This window comes from Oncorhynchus mykiss, chromosome 8 (assembly GCF_057628025.1).
Source record: "Oncorhynchus mykiss isolate SJ-2025 chromosome 8, ASM5762802v1, whole genome shotgun sequence".
NCBI lineage: Eukaryota > Metazoa > Chordata > Actinopteri > Salmoniformes > Salmonidae > Oncorhynchus > Oncorhynchus mykiss.
In genome coordinates this window covers 20747501-20769824 of record NC_143029.1, presented here as the reverse complement: position 1 = coordinate 20769824, position 22324 = coordinate 20747501, and the positions used below count along the sequence as shown (strand labels likewise).

The following is a 22324-nucleotide window of genomic DNA, read 5'->3' as shown; positions in this document are numbered from 1 at the left end:
CAGCCGTGTAACTTGATTATCCAATTCATCAAGTGCTTTTATCTATTACGTTTTCACTTTCCAAATGAAACTGAAATGACTAATCCCTTTATTTTGATCACTGACTCTGAGCTCTTCTCATGATCCGATAATATTAAAGCTGTGGAGACGAGTCAAATAGACACACTAAGGTTATATTGCTGTAGCTTTTGGTCACAAACATGCCTGCATTACATGAAAATATTCTATCTTGAATGATAACTATTATTAGTGTTATTGATCAAGCTTATTCACCGTCATGGTAGTTTTAGTTCAGTGGATCCACATAGAAAGGAAAGAGAACACGTATGGGTGTGTTGTCGCACCATTTGTGTTGTGCTTATCGGAGAGGAATGTCTGTTCATTTATTAGTCGACTGTGTTTCCGTGTTGCTTAGTCATTACTGTTTCATCTTATCTGGAATCAGATGGCAACAGATGGCGCTCTCACTTAAGTCTCACAGTCTTCTCTCTCCACCAGCCTTTGCCAAAATGGCTTCCTTCCTCCTCAATTGCCTTTGGAGGATTTGGCAGTTTCACCTCAGAGATATCTTAGCACTTTTGAAAAGCATCAGGGGATGGCATCTGTTGCGTTACAGTTTTATTACAGTGCAGTCGATGTCATTAACTGCTGGCAAATCACATGGGTTTGAGGCTAAATACACCTTGACAAACTCAATCCTGTTATTTCCGCAAAAATACGGTCTATGCATGGTATATTGCCTTTTAATCAGTGAGTTCTGAGTTTTTTGCCATCTAACTTGCCTGAAAGAAGAGCATCCTTCGAAGAGGATGTTCATTGGCTTGGCACTGAGAACATCTGTTGACCAAATACGAATGCAGTGATCGATCCTCAGTTCAAGACAAGACAGAGGGTTTGTAGGTGGTATACAGTAGGATTTCTGAGGCTCGTGTGATTGGCTTGTTGTGGACTGGGGACTGGCAGGACTGGTGTCATCTTTTGAAGCTGGGCTTCCTCTGGGGCCTGCGGTCTGTCATTACTGCAGCGCCATCACAAACCAAGAGCCCGCTCCTCTGCCGACGCTGAGGCTCCTCAAGAGCTTCTTCACTCATGCCTGAGCTGCTGCTGCTCCCAGCTCAGCACATCTTTTCTCCCCTGCTCCAAGACTTCCTTCACAATTTACCAGAGTCAGTTCCCCAAGTAGCCTTGTCACTTGTCTCCCCAGTGAGAAGAGAGGCACTGAGGCATCAACTCATCGCTCCTCCTCGTTTTGCCAGGCTGCCGAAAAAGGGCATCTGGTATTCGGCAGTGCTGTAGAGCTGAGGTTCTGTTGTTCTGAGTGTGATTCCGCTGCATGTTCTGCACGGTGGGTCTGGTCAGGCACTTTAATTAGTAACAGTAAAGTGATAGTATGTTAGTTAGTGTGATTTATTTGGCTCACGTTGGTGTGGCTCATGATTTATTAATGTGGGTGTAATGTGTTTAACCAGGAGAGAATCCATCGGGCCCTGCCAAGGCAGCAATGCAATTAGATTTACATCACACACAGAAACAAATAAAGATAAATAAATGGGAAGAATCCCTACGTCTGTCCTTCATTAAATAGCGAGATCCTTCTTACAGGTCTCAACGAGTTCCATCCCTCTGCCGAGAGGGACGTGTCTAGGTGAAAGCCAATAGTCTATCAGGAGAGTGATCGACATTGAAATGGTGAATGACTTGAGAGAGAATAAACAACTATAGTATTTTCAGTAGATCAGGTTTGGGCTTGTGTAGAGAAAATGTAATCATGTTTCTTTGACATTAAAGAGAAATGGTGGCCCTCTGAGTTGCGGATGTCTCAAGCAGCAAACTGTGCACTCTTAACGAGAGCTCCCCTCTGGGTTGTGTTTGTGCTTTAATATATGAATGGGTTAAAAGCTGCAAACTCTTTGGCCTGTTGTCCATTTCCATTGGCATGCCCAGAGAGATGCTGGGGATTGGATTTGAAGGCCATCAGCAGGGGACTGGTGGCACAGAAAGTGACAATGAAGAGCAGGGAAGAGTGGGTAGAGCAGGCGTAGAGAGCCATGGAGCTCCAGGCTGAGCTCAGGCACAGTAAATAAGACGTGTCCCAGCCATGGCAGCAGCCAGCCTTCTAGCTTCTAGGCAAATAGTCATAGGCTGGCAGAGAGGAGGAGGAGGAGAGAGCTGATGGAATAAGAGCTGCTCACAATCTTCCCTCCCAATCTGGGAAAGACGGAAACATCTGGCTCGTCTCCACACACTAACTTCCAGAAGAACAGCTCACCTCTCCTCACCCAGGAATCTCATCCAGACTGGAACAACCTGACATCTACATAAACGAGTAACTCCATCGGAATGGAGCTTTCTGACATTTTAGTATGGGATTAATGGAAAATATTGTGTGCCAACGTTCTCCAACTCCACATTGATCCTGCCCTCTGTATTTGAGCCCTCTAGCTCTAGGCCTTAACAATTGCTGACTGCATTATGAAAGTACCAAGCAGTTGTTCAACGTTCAAATCAAAGCAATGGTAATAATTCTGTCCGAAGGATTTAGCCTAGAGGAGAATATATGATAGCTTTGATGCAAATATCTTCTCAGTTCAATTGAATTAAAGAGACCTTTTTTTGGTCGGTTTGTAAGAAGTTCCTGTTTTGTTACGTCATAATGCTGATATATTTACATCCCTGTGAAATATTGATGTGTTTGTAAGTGGCACGGCAGAGCCTCAATGAGTAAATCCTAACGTTGGCAGGTTATCTGTGCCCTTTTTCTTGGAGTAATTTTAAATGCATGTGGCAGGCCTTCCTGTCTGTATGCTCTTCATAGTCTTCATATACAGTAAAATGCTGGTATTCTGATAAAGTGTCAGGGCTGGGAGTGATAAAGTGATTTATAGTCAATTTCACTGTAGATGAGGGAAAAGTCTGGGTCTGTCAGCACCATGAAGGCCCTCAGAATAGATGAGTTACAGTTCATGTGCTAGCTCAAAAAGACTATTATTTCCCATCGCCGGCCATCACAGACTTAGCCATCTAGTTTAGGGACAGACAGGCTGGCCGGAGGAGTTTAACAGGGGAATCGGACACTAGAACTCCTGAACTCCTACATTAATCACGGACACTCCCATAGAGTAGCCTATATCCCTTACTAACTTTGTGAACTTCCCACTAGACATAAGGGAAGTATGTTGTCATAAAATGAATTATGCAAAAAAAAATCACATTCTGATTCAACTCTGTATTACAGCTGAAGCAATGCAGGCCTATCACCAGAAGTATGTTTGCTTTAATCATGGATAGGTAATTACTCATGTTATAGCCTTTGGCAGTGCACTAAACCTAAATTGCCTTAGTAGTAATATCCAGTTGTTCAAATTGATCCCATGGAGCAATCAGATCACTCTAGATTCCCTAACAGGCAGACCAGCACACACTAGTCTACTCTGACTTTGTTTACATTTTATAGTTACATGCATTAGGTTTTTAAGAGCCATGTTTCTGTCTCATAGACCTCTGATATATATAATCAGAGTCTATTTCAAGAGCAGAGCTCTGGGTTTTCTAACCTTTTAGGGGTACATCTATATATCGGAGTTCGTATTATTTGAATCGATCTGGCCTGGGCTGAATAAGTCATTAAAAGTACCTGAAGCCTAACATTTATTGAACTATTTATAGCCTGGGTGCCATGTTGGACCTCGTGAGTTGTGATCCTGTCATGGTTCAATGTGTTGCTGTTAAGATTTGACGAGCTCAGTGTCATGTCATTTAACAACCTAATAGATTGAATATGTATTCTCCTTGGTGACTAAAGGCCAAACCAACGACATGGACTTCACTTGATTGAGTTCAAATGAACTTGATCCACTCCTTGATTTCACTGATTCAACTTGGTGAAACATTTTGAAATATATTTGGACCCATCTATCATGTATGTATGAAAAGGCATAGCAAATGTGAAGATGGCGGAATGTATCAATTGTATTGACCATAACCAGATCAATGCATGAGAAGACAGACTGGGAACTAGCCATTAGGGTAATAACAGGCTAAAGGCAGAGTAAAACGCAAGGCATCCTCAAGATGCCTCCCTGATGAATGCTGAAGTCTGCAGAGTGCTCTCAGTGACATTAAAGATGACAATAAAAGTTCCCTCTCCAGTGTGCTGTTCAGATTAGAATGACACTAATGCAGTGCACCAACCAAGTTGGTGCTCGGAGAGGCTTGTAGATGCTTCACCACTGTCTCCGCTCCATATGAATGCTTCATTCTCCACCCGCCTCGGTCAATAGTCAATTTACTGTACCAGAGCCATGTACATTTTACATTTGAGTCATTTAGCAGACGCTCTTATCCAGAGCGACTTAGATCTATCTAAATATATGGCTCTGTACTGTACTATATATACATTTGAAAGTGTTTGTGGAAAAAAAACAGCACTAACGTCCCATAAATCAACATTCACATTTCAATCATGTGACAAAAGTTAATACTTGAGCCTGTGTGGCAAAAGCTATGTGACATCAAACTGTCATTTTGTCAGTACATTGTTTTGTTATAATCCATTTACTTGAGTTAAATTTCCCTTTCAACAAGCCAGAAGTTTCTCCCATCAATCATCTCTCGGCAGGGGGCCTGTGTGTTTGTCCCACTGCTCCATCTGTGAGGGAATGTGTCATCAGCAATGTCAGTCAGCGGAAACAAACAAACAGGCCCAAAATGCCAAACTACCTCTTTTGATGCCTACGGCTGTTCAGCCAAATGATATTATTCCCATTCCATTCACATTCTGGCATGGATTCATATGACTGTAATAAACGCACATATGATACATAGTCCAGCATAGCATATTGGGAACTATTGTCAGCTGGCTGTAAAAGGCAACCCATAGAATGAAGAACTATGTGCCAGTGTATAATGGATGCAGGGGCAATCAGAATCAGAATAATTTCTCCATTCACCTGAGAGAAGGAGCCGTTGTCTGGGAACGAGAGGGTAGAGAGATGAATGTGCTGATCAGAGCAGCGTGGTGCCATCAGGGGCGGGGTGATTTGTCCAAAGTGTCGTGATTGGCAGGGCTTGACCAGCATGTCAGGTGGGGAGAAATTAGTCATATCCAACAACATGACAGCACAGCCGGGTAGGAACCAGGAACCAAGAGATTGGCGTCTCAGTGGAGAGAATCCAGAGCAGAAAACAGGCCTATGGGCTGAAGAACCACTGTAGCATCCCATAATACATCACTCCACTTACGGGTATGGGACCTCAGTGGATGGTAGGTAGTAGGGAAGCATATAAAGTAGGGCTGTTCTGTTGGTGATGTGGGAGAATACCTAAATGTGCCAAGAAAACCACAATGACTGGTTATCATTGTCAATATGTTTGCAGTGTTCTAGTCTGATAAAGTGCTAAATATCAACCCAGCCTAAATCAGACTCTTCGTATTCGACCACACATTGAGTGACTGGGGTGAGTATCCAGTGTCAAGGACACTGCTAAAAGCAGTGATGGGGCTCTGAGACAATGGTGCTCTTAAATGTTACATGCTGGGAGAAAGCTGGCTCACCCCAGGTTCATCCTTCAACCGTCCCTTTTGTCTCTGGAAGAAAACTGGGAAAGGATACGCAGTAACCTGTCCAAAAGTGCCATTAGAAGAAACAAATGATTGGAATTTGGCGGGATGATACACTACATAACATCTCATTCCCAAATCCTGAGCATTTATATGGAGTTGGTCCCCCCTTTGCTGCTACAACAGCCTAAACTCTTCTGGGAAGTCTTTCCACAAGATGTTGGGATATTGCTGCGTGGACTTCCTTCCATTCAGCCACAAGAGCATTAGTGAGGTCAGGCACTGATGTTGGGCGATTAGGCTTGGCTCGCAGTCAGAGTTCCAATTCATCTCAAAGGTGTTTGATCGCGTTGAAGTCAGGGCTCTGTGCAGGCCAGTCAAGTTCTTCCACACCGATCTCGACAAACCATTTCCGTATGGACCTCGCTTTGTGCATGGGGGCATTGTCATGCTGAAACAGGAAAGGGCCTTCCCCAAACTGTTGTCACAAAGTTGGAAGCACACAATCGTCTAGAATGTCATTGTATGCTGTAGCGTTGAGATTTCCCTTTACTGGAACTAAGAACTAGCCCGAACCATGAAAAATAGCCCCAGACCATTTACAGTTGGCACTATTCATTCGGGCAGGTAGCGTTCTCCTGGCATCCGCCAAACCCAGATTCATCAGTCGGACTGCCAGATGGTGAAGCTTGATTCATCACTCCAGAGAACACATTTTCACTTGTCCAGAGTCCAATAGCAGCGAGCTTTACACCACTCCAACCGACGCTTGGCATTGACCATGGTGATCTTAGGCTTGTGTGCCGCTGCTCGGCCATGGAAACCCATTTCATGAAGCTCCCGACAAACAGTTATTGTGCTGACGTTGCTTCCAGAGGCAGTTTGGAACTCGGTAGTGAGTGTTGTGATCGAGGACAGACGATTTGTACACGCTACGAGCTTCAGCACTCGGCGGTCCCATTCTGTGAGCTTGTGTGTCCTACCACTTTGCGGCTGAGCCATTGTTGCTCCTCGAAATGTTCCACTTCACAATAACAGCACTTACGGTTGACTGGGGCAGCTCTAGCAGTGCAGAAATTTGACGAACTGACTTGTTGGAAAGGTGGCATCCTATGACAGTGTTGCTTTGAAAGTCGCTGAGCTCTTCAGTAAAGCCATTTTACTGACAATGCTTGTCTATGGAGATTGCATGGCTGTGTGCGCGATTTTATACACCTGTCAGCAGCGGGTGTGGCTGAAATAGCCGAATCCTCTAATTTGAAGGGGTGTCCACATACGTTTGGCCACGTAATGTATGAGTTTAGTACTGCCTAAAGCTATAGCCAGTGTCAACAGCGATTTGGACAGTTTGTTGAGAAAATCAGACATCATAAACACGACTGCAGTCCAGAGACACCCAGTGCAGCCTAATTCCTTCATATTGATATCTGTCTGATAGTTGTGACCTGAACACTGAAGGGACATTTAAAGCGTTCAAATATAATTAAAAGCAACTGACCTTTTGAGCTCACCAAGAGGAAAAATAAAAAGCCATGCGATGCAGTACAGGATGAATATAAAAAATATAAAAAATATGTAATTTTTTTCCCCCTTTCTCTCCCCAATTTCGTGGTATCCAATTGTTAGTAGCTACTATCTTGTCTCATCGCTACAACTCCCGTACGGGCTCGGGAGAGACGAAGGTTGAAAGTCATGCGTCCTCCGATACACAACCCAACCAAGCCGAACTGCTTCTTAACACAGCGCGCATTCAACCTGGAAGCCAGCCACACCAATGTGTCGGAGGAAACACCGTGCACCTGGCATCCTTGGTTAGTGTGCACTGCGCCCGGCCCGCCACAGGAGTCGCTGGTGCGCGATGAGACAAGGATATCCCTACCGGCCAAGCCCTCCCTAACCTGGACGACGCTAGGCCAATTGTGCGTCGCCCCACGCTGCAGTACAACGCCCTTAACCACTGCACCACCCGGGAGGCCCAGGATGAATATAATTTAACACAAGCATTTAGAATTTAGAATCACAGCTCATGATTTATGTTGACCCTTCTTTTGGAAGGTCAACAAGTACAGGAGAGTTCCCAGACCCTACTCTCTCTCTCCGTCACAGATTAGCAAAGACAGCCACTGGTACAAACACTTACACAAGGTCCGCTACAACAGTCAACCTCATCAAACACTGTGAGGTTGGTCATTTGTCACACCTCATCAGTACCTTATGTTGGTCATTATCTCCAAACTGTACTGGAGATAATAGTGAGAGTATCTGTAGTATCCATGCTACTGTAGCTAGCATTAAATCAAAAATGTATGGCAATGCCATAGTAATGCTAGCTTGTCACATATTGTATTGTACTGTACCTCAGGAGAACAGATTAGAGTGAATGTCCATTCTCTCAAACAGAAGGACTTGATTTATCAGTATGTGGATCCGAGTAATGGGGTGTCAGAAATAGAGCGAGATAAAGGACTGAAGCACCATTATGGCCTCTCTCTCTCTCTCTCTCTCTCTCTCGCTCTCTCTCTCTCGCTCTCAGCATCGTTACACAAAGAGCAATTAGTTCACTGCCTGTTCTCCTGTAACATCATTCCAAAGGTCAACCTTTAATGCTAATTGCTCAGAAGAAAATTGCACTTTCTTTCTCACTCACTTACCAAAGACACAATAAAACATAAAAATTACTTTAGTCAAAACAAAACCAGTTAGTTGTTTAGCTTAGCATTGGTACTGGTCCTTTTTGGTGTGCTATTTTTGAGCAATAGGGAATATGTTGTTGTTATTATGTGAGCCTGTTTGACCATTGGAGCCCAAGAGAGAAGAGGGCGAGTCTGCACCTCAGCTTCTCAAATTCAATAATATATTGAACTACAGTATAAAAGCTGTGATCATCTGTATTGCACTGTATGCATAACATTTCCTATGGTTCAGCTATATCATAATAATGAATAATATCATATTACGATTTCTAAGCTGCCTTGACTAGGATGCATCTATCACTCTCCCTGAATGAATGACATTTACCATGAATAAAATTCTCTCTCCTTTCATGGACACCACATTGTAGACACCCCTTGTTGCTACTGTTACAGAGAATGATCGCACGGGACCACACAAACACATTATCAAACCAAACAGAAACAAAATAAATGAAACCTCCTTCAGCTGTTAATCTTTCTCTCATAAATCTGCGGCAGCCCAGTTTCTGTCAGACAGTTCAGTTCTTAACACTGGGGGCCTACTGGAGAGAAGTGATGAGCAGAGCTGCAGAGACCCATTTAAATGTGCTACTTATGCTGTTTTTAAAGATCCTTTCCAGCCTGAGAGAAATTTAACACATGAAATTGAATCTTTTGAAAAATTATTTGGGATATTCTCATTGAAGTGAGAATATGACATTATATCCCCATTTCTTCTTTGTGAGGGGAATGGATTGGTCAAAGAGACAGCAATTTTACAGGGTTGAAGAATGAGTCTTAATTTCCACCTTCCTTTTTTACACTTGTCTGTTATGTATTTTACAGCGTTCTGGCTCTCCCCTCAACCGCTATGTCCTCCATCAGTCATCTCAATCCCCAGGGCCCAGTTTTTCAAAAGTTATCTATCTGGATTTCACCTATCGGATAGGATTAAATACATAGAAATAAAATTAATAGAACGGTTGAACCATTGACTTGAATCGGGACTCCTGTTCTATTCATTCTATTTTAGGGAGGCAGGTAGCCTAGTGGTTAGTGTTGGGCGAGTAAGTGGAAGGTCGCTGGTTTGAATACCTGAGCCGAAAAGGTAAAAAATCTGTCGATGTGCCCTTGAGCAAAAGCACCTTAACCCTAATTTGCAGTGTATGTGACAATAAAACATCATTTTTTTTATCCTATCAACTAGGCGATATTCAGATAGGTAACTTTTAAAAAAACTGCGCCCTGGTGGTGTGGGACAACACTGGAATAAATTGTTGTTAAATTCCCCTCATTCGCTGCACATAGACACAGGGATACGGTTTGCATCTATGGACAGTGTGCATGAATATTCCCAGTGTAAGGATATCATTCTTTCACACTGTTGTAGTTATGACGGTTGCCCCACCCATTGTTATGGTTGTGAGAATCCTAGTGACCAGTTAATAATCATGACTGTAAGCAGAGACTGTAAGCCAAAATATTTGCAGCATGTTAATTTGATGTCTGTATGATATTTTATTTTTGAACGATTCTTACTCTCTGAAAGTAGGTCACTCAGAAATAGACATTGGTGTGTCTGGCTGGTTCCATCCACTGATCTCTGCGTTTCATTGTGACGTTAGTTGAAAAGTGGGTTTGTGAGAGATTCTGACACAGAGGAGGGGGGGTGGGGTCCTGTAGGTTAGCACTGTCTGGTGTCATTTAGATAAGATGTCTTAACCAGGCTGTGGTTATTGGTTATGGACTTATACATACTCTTAACCATGGTACTGTTGTACCACACACATACATTAGAATGTTATTTAGCTCTCTTCCCTTCTCAAATTGTATTTGTCACATGCGCCGAATACAACAGGTGTAGTAGACCTTACCGTGAAATACTTACTTACAAGAACCTTAACCAACAATGCAGTTTTAAGAAAATAGAGTTAAGAAAATATTTACTAAATAAACAAAAGTAAAAAATAGAAAACAATGTCGGTGATGTGGACACCAAGGAACTTGAAACTCTCGACCCGCTCCACTACAGCCCTGTTGATGTGAATGGAGCGTGTTTGGCCCTCCTTTTCCTGTAGTCCACGATCATCTCCTTTGTCTTGCTCACATTGAGGGAGAGGTTATTGTCTTGGCACCACACTGCCAGGTCGCTGATCTCCTCCCTATAGGATGTCTCATAGTTGCCGGTGATCAGGCCTACCGTCAGAAAATTGAAGTGACGGTTTTGGAGTCGTGCTTAGCCACTCAGTCATGGGCAAACAGAGAGTACAGAAGGGGGCTAAGGACACACCCCTGAGCAACCCCCGTGTTGAGGATCAGTGTGGTAGATGTGTTGTTGCCTACTCTTACCATTAGGGGGCGGCACATCAGGAAGTCCAGGATCCAGTTGCAGAGGGAGGTGTTTAGTCCCAGGGTCCTTAGCTTAGTGATGAGCTTTGTGGGCACTATGGTGTTGAACGCTGAGCTGTAGTCAATGAACAGCATTCTCACATAGGTGTTCCTTTTGTCCAGGTGGGAAAGGGCAGAGTGAATTGAGATTGCGTCATCTGTGGATCTGTTGGGGCGGTATGCGAAATGGTGTGGGTCTAGGGTTTCTGGGATGATGGTGGTGATGTGAGCCATGACCAGCCTTTCAAAGCACTTCATGCCTACCGACGTGAGTGCTATGGGGCAAGCTCTGCCACATCCGACGAGCATTAGAATCGGTGTAGTAGGATTCAACTTTAGTCCTGTATTGACGTTTTGCCTGTTCGATGGTTTGTCTGAGGGCATAGTGTTTTTCTTATAAGCATCCAGATTAGTGTCCCACTCCTTGAATGCAGCAGCTCTAGCCGTTAGCTCAGTGGGATGTTTTCTGTAATCCATGGCTTCTGGTTGGGATATGTACGTGCGGTCACTGTGGGGACGACGTCGTTGATGCACTTATTAATGAAGCCAGGTGGTATACTCCTCAATTTCATTGTATGAATCCAGTCTATGCTAGCAAAATATTAATATTCCAGTCTATTCTAGCAAAACAGTCCTGTAGTGTAGCATCCATGTCATCTGACCACTTGCGTATTGAGCGAGTCACTGATACAGCTTTAGTTTTTGCTTGTAAGCGGGAATCAGGAGGAAAGAATTATGGTCAGATTTGCCAAGTGGAGGGCGAGGGAGAGCTTTGCATGTGTCTGGGTGTGGAGTAAAGGGGGTCTAGAGTTTTTTTTCCCTCTGGTTGCACATGTGACATGCTGGTAGAAATGAGGTAAAACGGATTAAAGTCGCTGGCCACTAGGAGTGCCACTTCTGGATGAGCATGTTCTTGTTTGCTTATGATCTTATACAGCTCGTTGAGTGTGGTCTTAGTGTCAGCGTCAGTTTGTGGTGGCAAATAGATGGCTACGAAAAATATAGATGAAAAATCTCTTGGTAGATAGTGTGGTCTACAGCTTATCATGAGGTACTCTAACTCAGGCGAGTAATACCTCGAGACTACTTATTAGACATCGCGCACCAGCTGTTATTGACAAATATACACACAACCCCACCCCCCGTCTTACCAGACGTGGCTGTTCTGTCCTGCCAATGCATGGAAAATCCAGACAACTGTATATTTTTCGTGCGTTGTTCAGCCATGACTCAATGAAACATAAGATATTACAGTTTTTAATGTCCCATTGGTAGGTTAGTCTCATATGGAGCTAATCCAATTTATTCTCCAGTGATTGCATGTTGTCAATATAACGGATGGTAGAGGTGGGTTACCCACTCGCCGCCGAATTCTCACAAGGCACCCTAATCTGCGCCCCCTGTATTTCCTTATTTTCTTCATGCGAATGACGGGTTTCGGGCCTTGTCTGGGAGCAACATAATATCCCTCGCGTCAGACTCATTAAAGAAAAAATCTTTGTCCAGTTTGAGGTGATTAATAGCTGTTCTGATATCCAGAAGGTATTTTCAGTCATAAGAGACAGTAGCATCAACATTATGTACAAAATAAGTTACAAACAATGCGAAAAAACACACAAAATATCACAATTGGTTAGGAGCCCGTAAAATGGCAGCCATCCCCTCTGGAAACATTGCTTAATTCTGTGCTGCAACACAGATTCCAAGATATCATGTCATCACATTTTTTATAGCTAGCTGAGTCATTCAAACCATGAAATGCAATCTGATACTTAATAAAACCAAAACATATTTTTCCTTTCACTCCTTACATATGTCAGATCTTAATTTAAGCTAGTTTTCTACAACAGGAAAATCATTTTGCAGCAACAGGAAATGTGAATTATGATATTAGATTATAATTAATGGATTTTTTTTTGTAGGTGTTGATACATTTTACAAACTTTAGAAGTGCAGCAGAATTCTCTGTAAAAATTGTTATTTATTTGTTTTGGGTTGTGTAGCGCTCCCTTTTAATCAATGCCTGGGTTTTTATCTACAGTATGTGGATTAAATGAAATACTAAAGACTTAATGACATTGAGCTCAGTGCAGTGTGTCTCAGAACATTCTCTGATTCCCTGCTCCTGGCATATGTTTATAATTATCTTACAATAGGGAACTCTAAACTTAAAGGATTCAACTTGTGTTGTTGAAGGTCAAGGATGAGTGTTCTTTGGGTCTCCACGCACCTTCTGTCTTGTCAAGCTTAATCAGAGTGACGTCAGGGTGCTACTGGGGTCAGAAGCAGGGGCGGGGGGGGGGGGGGGTAATTGAGAGATTGCTTATTTCACTGGTCTATCAGAGGCTTTTGTCTGGGAGATGCTCTGTGTGAATACTAACTGTGTTATCCAGGGCTGCCTAAGGCCTGTCTGAGGACCATGCTCCTAGCTGCCTCCTGGCCCAGAACAGCATGGGTAGCATATTTCTGGAGGGGACCTGAGGAGGTGAGGTCATGGGGATGACAGCCGTTAAGAATCAGTCATCTGGGTGCCTCCAGCTGAGCCAGGAGATCTAAACCCAGACCTGCTCTCTCCTGTACATCTAATTGCAGCTAGGACAGAACCCAAAGGGTCTCACCCACTCTGATGAGTATGTAGGAACTGACTCAGGGTCAGTGAGAGATCACATGTCTGTTCCCAGCTACACATAGGGCACAGGGAAGACCATCTCTCATTTATTGTAACAAAGCTTTCATTCCTTATGGTGATCCTACTGTAATAATCATACTCTGAGGTATTGTATGTATTTCTGAATGATACTATATCATTCACATGTTTGCTGTTGTCAGTCTTTTTGGCTGTTTTTCCATAGTTACCGTAGAGAGACAGCCAACAAGGAAATTGATGTGTCATTCATTAGCATAACACGCTCATTGTGTGTGAACAAGGTATGGCAGTGTGGCTCAGCTGTGGATCCTCTGCATTAAAACACAAGGATGGAAAGTAATCACACTGTAATTCCCAAGGAGGGAGTGGAATACAACCAGCCTTGGAAATGAAGCGGCTAATGATGAGAAACAGTAATTCCGGAGCAAACGGCGTATCATGTGGAAATGATCTGAGGCAACACAGCTCCCTGTTAGGCTTTTCAATACCCGCCATCCATCAAAAACGTATTACGTTTTTAAAAGAAACGCAGCCTCTGCGCTGAATAAGAAATAACATTCAATTGCATTTAATGGTTGATCAGGTTCATGAGGGAAGAGGTCCTGTCTGTGATAAGAACATTTACTGCCAGTCTGAGATTAACACTATCAGTGTATGGGCTTTAAGCTTCATATAAATCAGCTGTACCTTCTAGTTAGTTACTGCGATGGTTCTTAAATGTAGACAGGGACTTCATGTCCTAGAATGACAGCTTGGTATGATCAAGCTCAAGTAGCAATGATGTGAGACTACTTTACTCTCTCCATAAACCCTACGCCCTTGGAGATATGAGTAGTGTTGTTATTTTGATGCTCAGTAACTGGCCGTGTCTGGCTGATTATGGATGAGAATCAATCCGTCATTTGGAGAAGATCAGCTGCTAATGTCTTATTGACACTGAGTCACAGACACAGCAGCACAGTAGAGACTATTTGATTCACCGGGGGCCATTGACCTAGTTTGTTAGGTTAGTTAGATCATTTAGGCCAAAACAGTTGAGCAGTCCTCGTTGATATTGTGGTGTATTCCAAGATGGCTGACCATAAAGTTGCTTGTGCAAGCTGTCCACATCTTTTTAAAACAAGAATTAATGAACAGTAGAACAGCTTAACATTTTTGTGAAAAGTAATGAAAATCCCTAATCCCTTTCTTGGAGTAAGGTGATTGTACGTCTTCTTTCTCAGAATCCATCCCCATGCACCAATTCTCCTCACTCTCTTCATTGCTTCAGGAATAAAGCTGGGTAGGCATCGCAGCACTACAGCAGACACACAGTGAGAATCCTAAAAAGCCTGTCAGTTCTTTGCCTATATAATAGGCCTGTGTGTTTTTATTCATACCGGGCTGTTGTGTGGTTTGTTTCAAGGCTCTGACGTTGCTTCTGCATGCCTTCACAAGCTAACAAAGACATATGAAGACAAAATCTGTTGTCAGTGTGATAGGTTTGTTCAGTTTCTCTCTCTACCTCGCTATTGTTTGACTACAGTATATCTTCCCTTCCTTCCTCTCTCCTCCCTTCACTCATCCATTCCCCTCATTACGAGGAACAATTAACCTCCTGTGGGGTGTGATAGAACCCTGCTGCCTCCCTCTCGCCTCCTCTCCCTCCATCTCTCCTTTTCTCCACCACTCAGCGCTAGCTGGCTATGTAATTTTGGGGCTGTCCTATAGAGCTCTCTTATAGTCTCCTACATACAGTAATGGCCCTATAGCCCTAGTGCTGGGCATTATGAGAGATAGATCAGTCATTTATCTAATTTCTCCCTCCCCCTGCCTGCAGTGAAATGCCAATCAATACCATCACCTAAATGATTGATTAGCTTTGTGTCATAACAACAGACTTGGATATGTCAGTGGTGCTCCCGAGGGCTGGGTGCGTTGCGTTTGCCTTTTATTTTGTCTCATACGTGAAGATGTTGTTGTAAGTCTCACATAGAAAAAGCCAAATAATCATACACAAACAGCAGAGGCCATCTCATTCACAAACACATGATTATGGACCTTATGAAAATCAATAAGGCTGCTCCAGGCTTTCAGGAGACTTGTGGACAAATACGATTTGATCCTCCTAAATGGAATGTGGCATTATCTGTGTGTGCTATATGCCTGTTAAAGAGCTCTCTGTCCTCATACGTAATTATAACATGTTTCTCACTGAGCAATTCTCATGATAGCATCTCCATATAGTATATAGAGGGGTCAAACCAGTTAGGAAGGAGATAGATGGTGATTCCATTCCTTCATGACACAAGAGGATCTACAGCAAAGACCTCCGTTGCAATACGTAGGTCACTGTTAGTCACTTGACTCACACATGCCCAAGATGCAATCATTCACATTTCATTGAATTGATTTTCCATATTTTCCCTGAATGAAAGGGTACAGTATTGAAACTGGCAGATGGAACAGGGAAATATACCCTACTCTTCTCTTTAGATGGGTTTGAATGCCAGGCTTCTTCTCTTTGTCTGGAAGGAGTACACGCACGCACACACGCGCGCGCACACACACACATACACACGCACGCACACACACACACACACACACGCGCGCGCACGCACGCACGCACGCACACGCACATACACACACACACATACACACACACACACATCCTGGTATAATGACATCTCAAACACGCCTCAGTCTGCTAAGCTGGAGGATTCACAGGGATTTGGTATTCCAATGAAATGTAAATGACCCTGCTGTGAGGAGGAGCTGCATGCTGCCTCAGATCACTCTCCATGATCAACTTCCTATTCACCTCCAAAAAGTGGCCAGTCGGCAGCCTTGGTCAGACCACATCCTGTCATTACTTTTTCTTTATATAACTGCCTTTTGTGTCACTTTAAAGAGAAAAAAACACCTTTAAGCATTATGGAATACAGGGGGGACACATGGGAAATTAAAGAGACACAGCAAAGCGAGACGCTCCACAACTTTCTGATGATGATACAGGTTCGGCAGACCCCTGTACTGCTCATACACATCCAAAGATCTGGGATATTTGTAACCAGATGTTTACCTTCTTCTGAAATTCATGAAGCTATTAATTAAACTCACATGCTCTGATAAATAATGGTAAATTAACACTTGTCTTGACTTAGATTACAGGGCTCTTGGCGTGTGGACTGGATTTGCTCAATGGACCACATTAGAATTCACCCCGGTAACACACCACTGTTCGAGTGAGATAAATGGATATCAGCTCTATGCAGCTCACAAAAAGAACCCTGCTCATTCATAGAGTACAGGTCATGGTTACACTATTATATGTATATATTTTTTACAACAAACTAAATGGATAAATAAAAAATGCACTCCTGTTTGATATACCCCTGTCACTCTGTATGGGGTGCAAATGGCCCTTTCACACTCCCTTGCCAGGCTCCAGTGTGGGAGCCCATGTGTGCCCCAGAATCACCCCAACAGCACCCCACCATCCGGCACCCGCTTGCCCTTCCACAATACACTTACCCAACAGACATCCAATCCTCTCTCTCACATTTGATCTTGTTCATTCATTTGTGTCCTTGTAGGAAGGGAGGGATGTGGATGGATGGATGAATTTGGAGGTGTGGGGTGGGTGTTGGGCCTGGGGACTGTGCCTTTGGTGTCACGGTTGTTGAAGGAAGCGGACCAAGGTGCAGCGTGGTGAGCGTACACGTTCTTTAATTAAGAAAAGGCGCCGAACAAAACAATACACACTACAAAACAAAACCGTGAAGCTTAAGACTAAGTGCCATAAAGAAAGTCAAAGACAGGTGGGAAAAAGGGTACCTAAGTATGGTTCCCAATCAGAGACAACAATAGACAGCTGTCCCTGATTGAGAACATACCCGGCCAAAACATAGAAATAGAAAATCATAGAAACACAAAACATAGAATGCACACCCCAACTCATGCCCTGACCAAACCAAAAATAGAGACATAAATAGGATCTCTAAGGTCAGGGCGTGACAGTACCCCCCCCCCCCCCCCCCCAAAGGTGCGGACTCCGGCCGCACAACCTAAACCTGTAGGGGAGGGTCTGGGTGGGCATCTATCCGTCTATCCGCGGCGGCGGCTCAGGTGCGGGACGCAGACCCCGCTCCACCGCTGGCTCACCCCACTTTGGTGGCACCTCTGGTGCGGGGACTCTCGTTGTGGGCCCGGGACTGGGCACCCTCGTTGCGGGCCCCGGACTGGGCACCCTCGCTGGAGGCTCCGGGCTGGGTGCAGGCACAGGACTCACCAGGCTGGGGAGACATACAGCAGGCCTCTTCCTTGGCCGAGGCACCGGATACACTGGGCCGTGGAGGCGCACTGGCGGTCTCGAGTGCAGAGCTGGCACCACCCGTTCTGGCTGGATGCCCACTTCCACCCGGCAAATGCAGGACGCTGGCACCGAGCACACCGGCCTGTGAATGCTCGGCCGAGACACAGTGCGCATCACTCCATATCATGGGGCCTGACCAGTGACATGCTCGCCACGGCAAGCACGGGGAGTTGGCTCAGGTCTCCAACCTGACTGCCAAACTCCCCGTGTGCTTCCCCCACAACATTTATTGGGGCTGCCTCTCGTGCTTCCTTGCCAGCCGTGTTCCCTCATACCGTTGCCGCTCCGCCTTTGCTGCCTCCCGTGGACGGCGATACTCCCCCGCCTGCCTCCAGGGTCCCTTACCATCCAGGATCTCCTCCCATGTCCAGGAGTTCTCTTTACCACGCTGCTTGGTCCTTTACAGACAATAGCCCATAATGACAAAGTGAAAACAGTTTTTTATATTTTTTTGTAAATGTATAAAAAATAAAAAACAATACCTTATTTACGTAATTAATCAGACCCTTTGCTATGAGACAAAAAAAATTGCTCAGGTGCATTCTATTTCCATTGATCATCCTTGAGATATTTCTACAACATGATTGGAGTCCACCTGTGATAAATACAATTGATTGGACATAATTTGGAAAGGCTCACACCTGTCTATTTAATGTCCCACAGTTGACAGTGCATGTCAGAGCAAAAACCAAGCCATGAGGTCGAAAGATTAGACAGGATTAGATCGAGACAGGATTAGGTCGAGATACAGATCTGGGGAAGGGTACCAAAACGTTTCTACAGTATCGAAGGTCCCTAAGAACACAGTGGCCTCCATCATTCTTAAATTAAAGAAGTTTGGAACCACCAAGACTCTCCCTAGAGCTGGCTGCTCTAGGTCGGCATCTATCCACGGTGGCGGCTCAGGTGCGGGACGCAGACCCCACTCCACCACTGACTCACCCCACCTCTGGTGCGGGGACCCTCATCGCCGACCCCGGACTGGGGACCCTCGTTGCGTGCTCCGGACTGGGGACCCTCGTTGAAGGCCCCGGACTGGAGGCCGTCTCTGGAGGCCCCGGACTGGAAACCGTCTCTGGAGGCTCCGGACTGGAGGCCGTCTCTGGAGGCCCCGGACTGGAGACCGTCTCTGGAGGCTCTGGACTGGAGACCGTCTCTGGAGGCTCCGGACTGGAGACCGTCTCTGGAGGCTCCGGACTGGAGACTGTCGCTGGAGGCTCCGGACTGAAGGATGTCGCTGGAGGCTCCGGACTGGAGACCGCAGTTGGAGGCTTTGTGCCATGCCTACTCACTGGAAGCTTTGTGCCATGGATCATCACTGGAGGCTTCTTGCCATGGATCATCACTGGAGGCTTCGTGCCATGTATCATCACTGGAGGCTTCGTGCCATGGATCATCAATGGAGGCTTCGTGCCATGGATCATCATTGGAGGCTTCGTGCCATGGATCATCACTGGAGACTTCGTGCCATGGATCATCACTGGAGGCTTCGTGCCATGGATCATCAATGGAGGCTTCTTGCCATGGATCATCAATGGAGGCTTCGTGCCATGGATCATCACTGGAGGCTTTGTGCCATGGATCATCACTGGATGCTTCATGCCATGAATCATCACTAGAGGGAGGAGACCTATGGGCAGTCTGGTACGTGGAGCTGCCACAGGGCTCACCAGGCTAGGGAGACATACAGGAGGATTAGTTCTGGGCACAGGCACAGGACTCACCAGGCTGGAGAGACATACAGGAGGCTCTGTCCTTGGCAGAGACACCGGATACACTGGGCCGTGGAGGCGCACTGGAGGTCTCGAGCTAGGAGCCTGCACAACCCGTCCTGGCTGGATGGTTACTTTGGCCCGGCACATGCGTGGCGCAGGCACAGGACGCACTGGGCTGTGCAGACGCACCGGAGACACAGTGCGCAGAGCTGGTGCAGGATATCCTGGGCCGTAGAGACGTACTAGCGGCCAGATGCGCTGAGCCGGCACCCTCTGGCCTGGCTGGATGCGTACCGGCGACACAGTACGTGTAACCGCAAAGCATGGTGCCTGAAGGGTCACATGCTCCTCAAAGCAACTGTCTTGCTCCACACTCCAACCCCTCCAAACTCTTTCGTCCCTCTCCACTGCCAACCACTCCTCGCTCAAACGGTCCAAGAATTCCTCCTCGGTCTCGGACTCAGCCCTCAGCACCGACGCCCACGTCATCTGCCCCCCCCCCCCCTACAGGTTGCGAAAAGGGCTACCTACGTATGGTTCTCAATCAGAGACAACAATGTCCCTGATTGAGAACCCTACCCGGCCAAAACATAGAAATACAAATAATAGAACATAGAATACCCACCCCAAATCACACCAAATAGAGACATAAAAAGGATCTCTAATGTCAGGGCGTGACAAGTGGTTTCTATAAAAATATCACATTTTTATGTTAAGAGCTGGCTAAGAATTACTCCTCTATGCCTCCTTTTGCATATCTTTACCCTTTTCATGGGGAACGTTCTACATGCCTTCAGAGTAAATCTATTTTCACTCCACCAATCTGCATCTCAACATTACTTTAAGTAATGTGGCTCCAAACAGCAGTGAGTGGAGCAGATGCCCCCAGACTCATTTCTCTATGAGTTTCATTTCCCACTTAATGAGCTGTGGACCAGGGGCGTCTGTACACACACACACCAACACAAACGCACACACCGACACAAACACACACATACACACACATACAGATTCATCTCTAGAGCTGCCTCTGCTCTGGCACTGGATCCTTTCGCTCTGCTCCATTTGAAATGAACATATTCTGCATACGTCATTTGCTTTCATATGCTTTCATAGAGCTGTTGTTTCTGCATGTGTACTGTACTGTATGTGCATGGCATGTGTGATAGAGAGAGATAGAGAGAAACGCTACAGCACAGTTTGTCCCAAACAGTATTTTTGAAAAATGAATGAAAGGTTGCTATTTTCTCTTAAGGTGGGGCTGTTTTTGCTTTGTGTGCACATCGTGTAACAGAGATGTGAGAGTTCAAATCAGGTTCATAGTCATTCATCAATACATGATCTCTTTGGAAACACCGCTCATGAATTGGGCTTGGGTCCAAACGGTGAATAGAAAAGCTTTTACCTCAATTGAAATAGGCAGCTTTTAATTTGACAAATTATCATGCATTATGATCAGAAAATCATTGCCAGCATTAGTCAAATTAAGTTTCCTTAATTAATTTACATAAAAACAGTTACAAACCACAGCACAGCATCCTACGCTACATAGTTGACTTGACAGTATACTGTAGACCTGTCACTGGGGAAGTATGAATACATGTTGCTATTGGTCTTCAATCATCTACATGCTGCTCATCTTTTCTTCAGGGATGAATGGTCCCCATTCAATGACATGTTCGTAGTGGCATTGTATGCTCAGTAGCATGATTGGCATTTCAATTATGTGAATGATGTCAATTTATATAAGCAACATTAATATTATTACATTTTCAGTCCTGGGGCATCTTACAGTGTGCTGTTTGTGCTCATGTATAATAGATATGTCTGTCACAGATGAAGGTACAGATGTAGGATCTTAATTTGAGCTAATTATAATCCTGCAGCAACAGGAAATGTGAATTATTATGTGGATTATAATTAATGGGCATTTTTGTAGGGGTTGATACATTTTTCAAAAGGGAACATTTTGTCTGAAATTTCAAAGTGGAAATGACAAACTTCAGAAGCCTGTTTAAAACCGAAATGCACTACAAGTTTTACATTTCCCGCATTGCAGGAAAGTTCTCCTTCAACAGGGTGATCAAAATAAGATCCTACATCTGTATAGGCCTAATGGCTAAAGCAATGACAGTATGTTCAGTCAGTGGCTATACGAGTAAGCGAGACGAGAGGGTCTGCATAATCAAAGGAATACAGTCGGCAACTACTTCTGATTTGTTTGCCAAAGCTACAAAAAACAACATTGATATTGTTTTTTTAAACGTTTTTCATCACATTCACGCTTACACTAATAAAGCATAATACGCTAAGCATTTCTCCTCCTTCTCTTTGTAAGTCCCATTTAACAACCGCATGCAACTTCCCAATTATGAATGTATTTTTAGATATGGAAAGAGGTGTCTTGGGGTGCTGAAGGCAGTAGCACTGCTTGATTGAGAACATTAAAGAAGCAAATTGAGAACTGGTACAACGTTAAAAGATATATAAATAGATTATAGATATATGGAACCTTGAGGATGTCATTATACTATCCAATGGAATAAGTGTGTTCTCAACCATTACGTTGCCAACTAAAATCCCATTAAGACAGTGTTGCGTAAAACCAACATTCATCTTTTGAATTGCTTTTATTTGGCTTAAACCTAATCAAGCTAATGAAGTATGCCCTCTAATCGACACTTGTGATTGTCCTGATTAGATGCCTATCTTCCATCATGATCATTTACATAATTTCCCCATCACCATCTCCCGCAGCAGAATTAGACTCAGAATCCTGCCTCAGTCTTCATTCAGTCTGTAGGTGGAGCTTCATGTGTCCCAAAAGGCACCCTATACCCTTTAATGTGCGCTAGTTTTGTCCAGGGCCCATAGGGCTATGGATTTAGCCATTGACTGATTGTTGCAAATGTGAGCAGAGCCAACACCAGACAAATACTCTTGTACAACACTGAGCCTGTGGCCTGCCCTGGCCTACATTCACCTTCC

At 44.6% G+C, this 22324-nt stretch overlaps 1 protein-coding gene across 1 annotated transcript in view; it reads left to right on the top strand.

Moving 5' to 3' along the window:
- Nucleotides 1-22324, top strand: part of LOC110529564 (sodium/potassium-transporting ATPase subunit beta-1-interacting protein 2) — a 155778-nt gene that overhangs the window by 83665 nt on the left and 49789 nt on the right. The gene's annotated exons all lie outside the window — the stretch shown is intronic.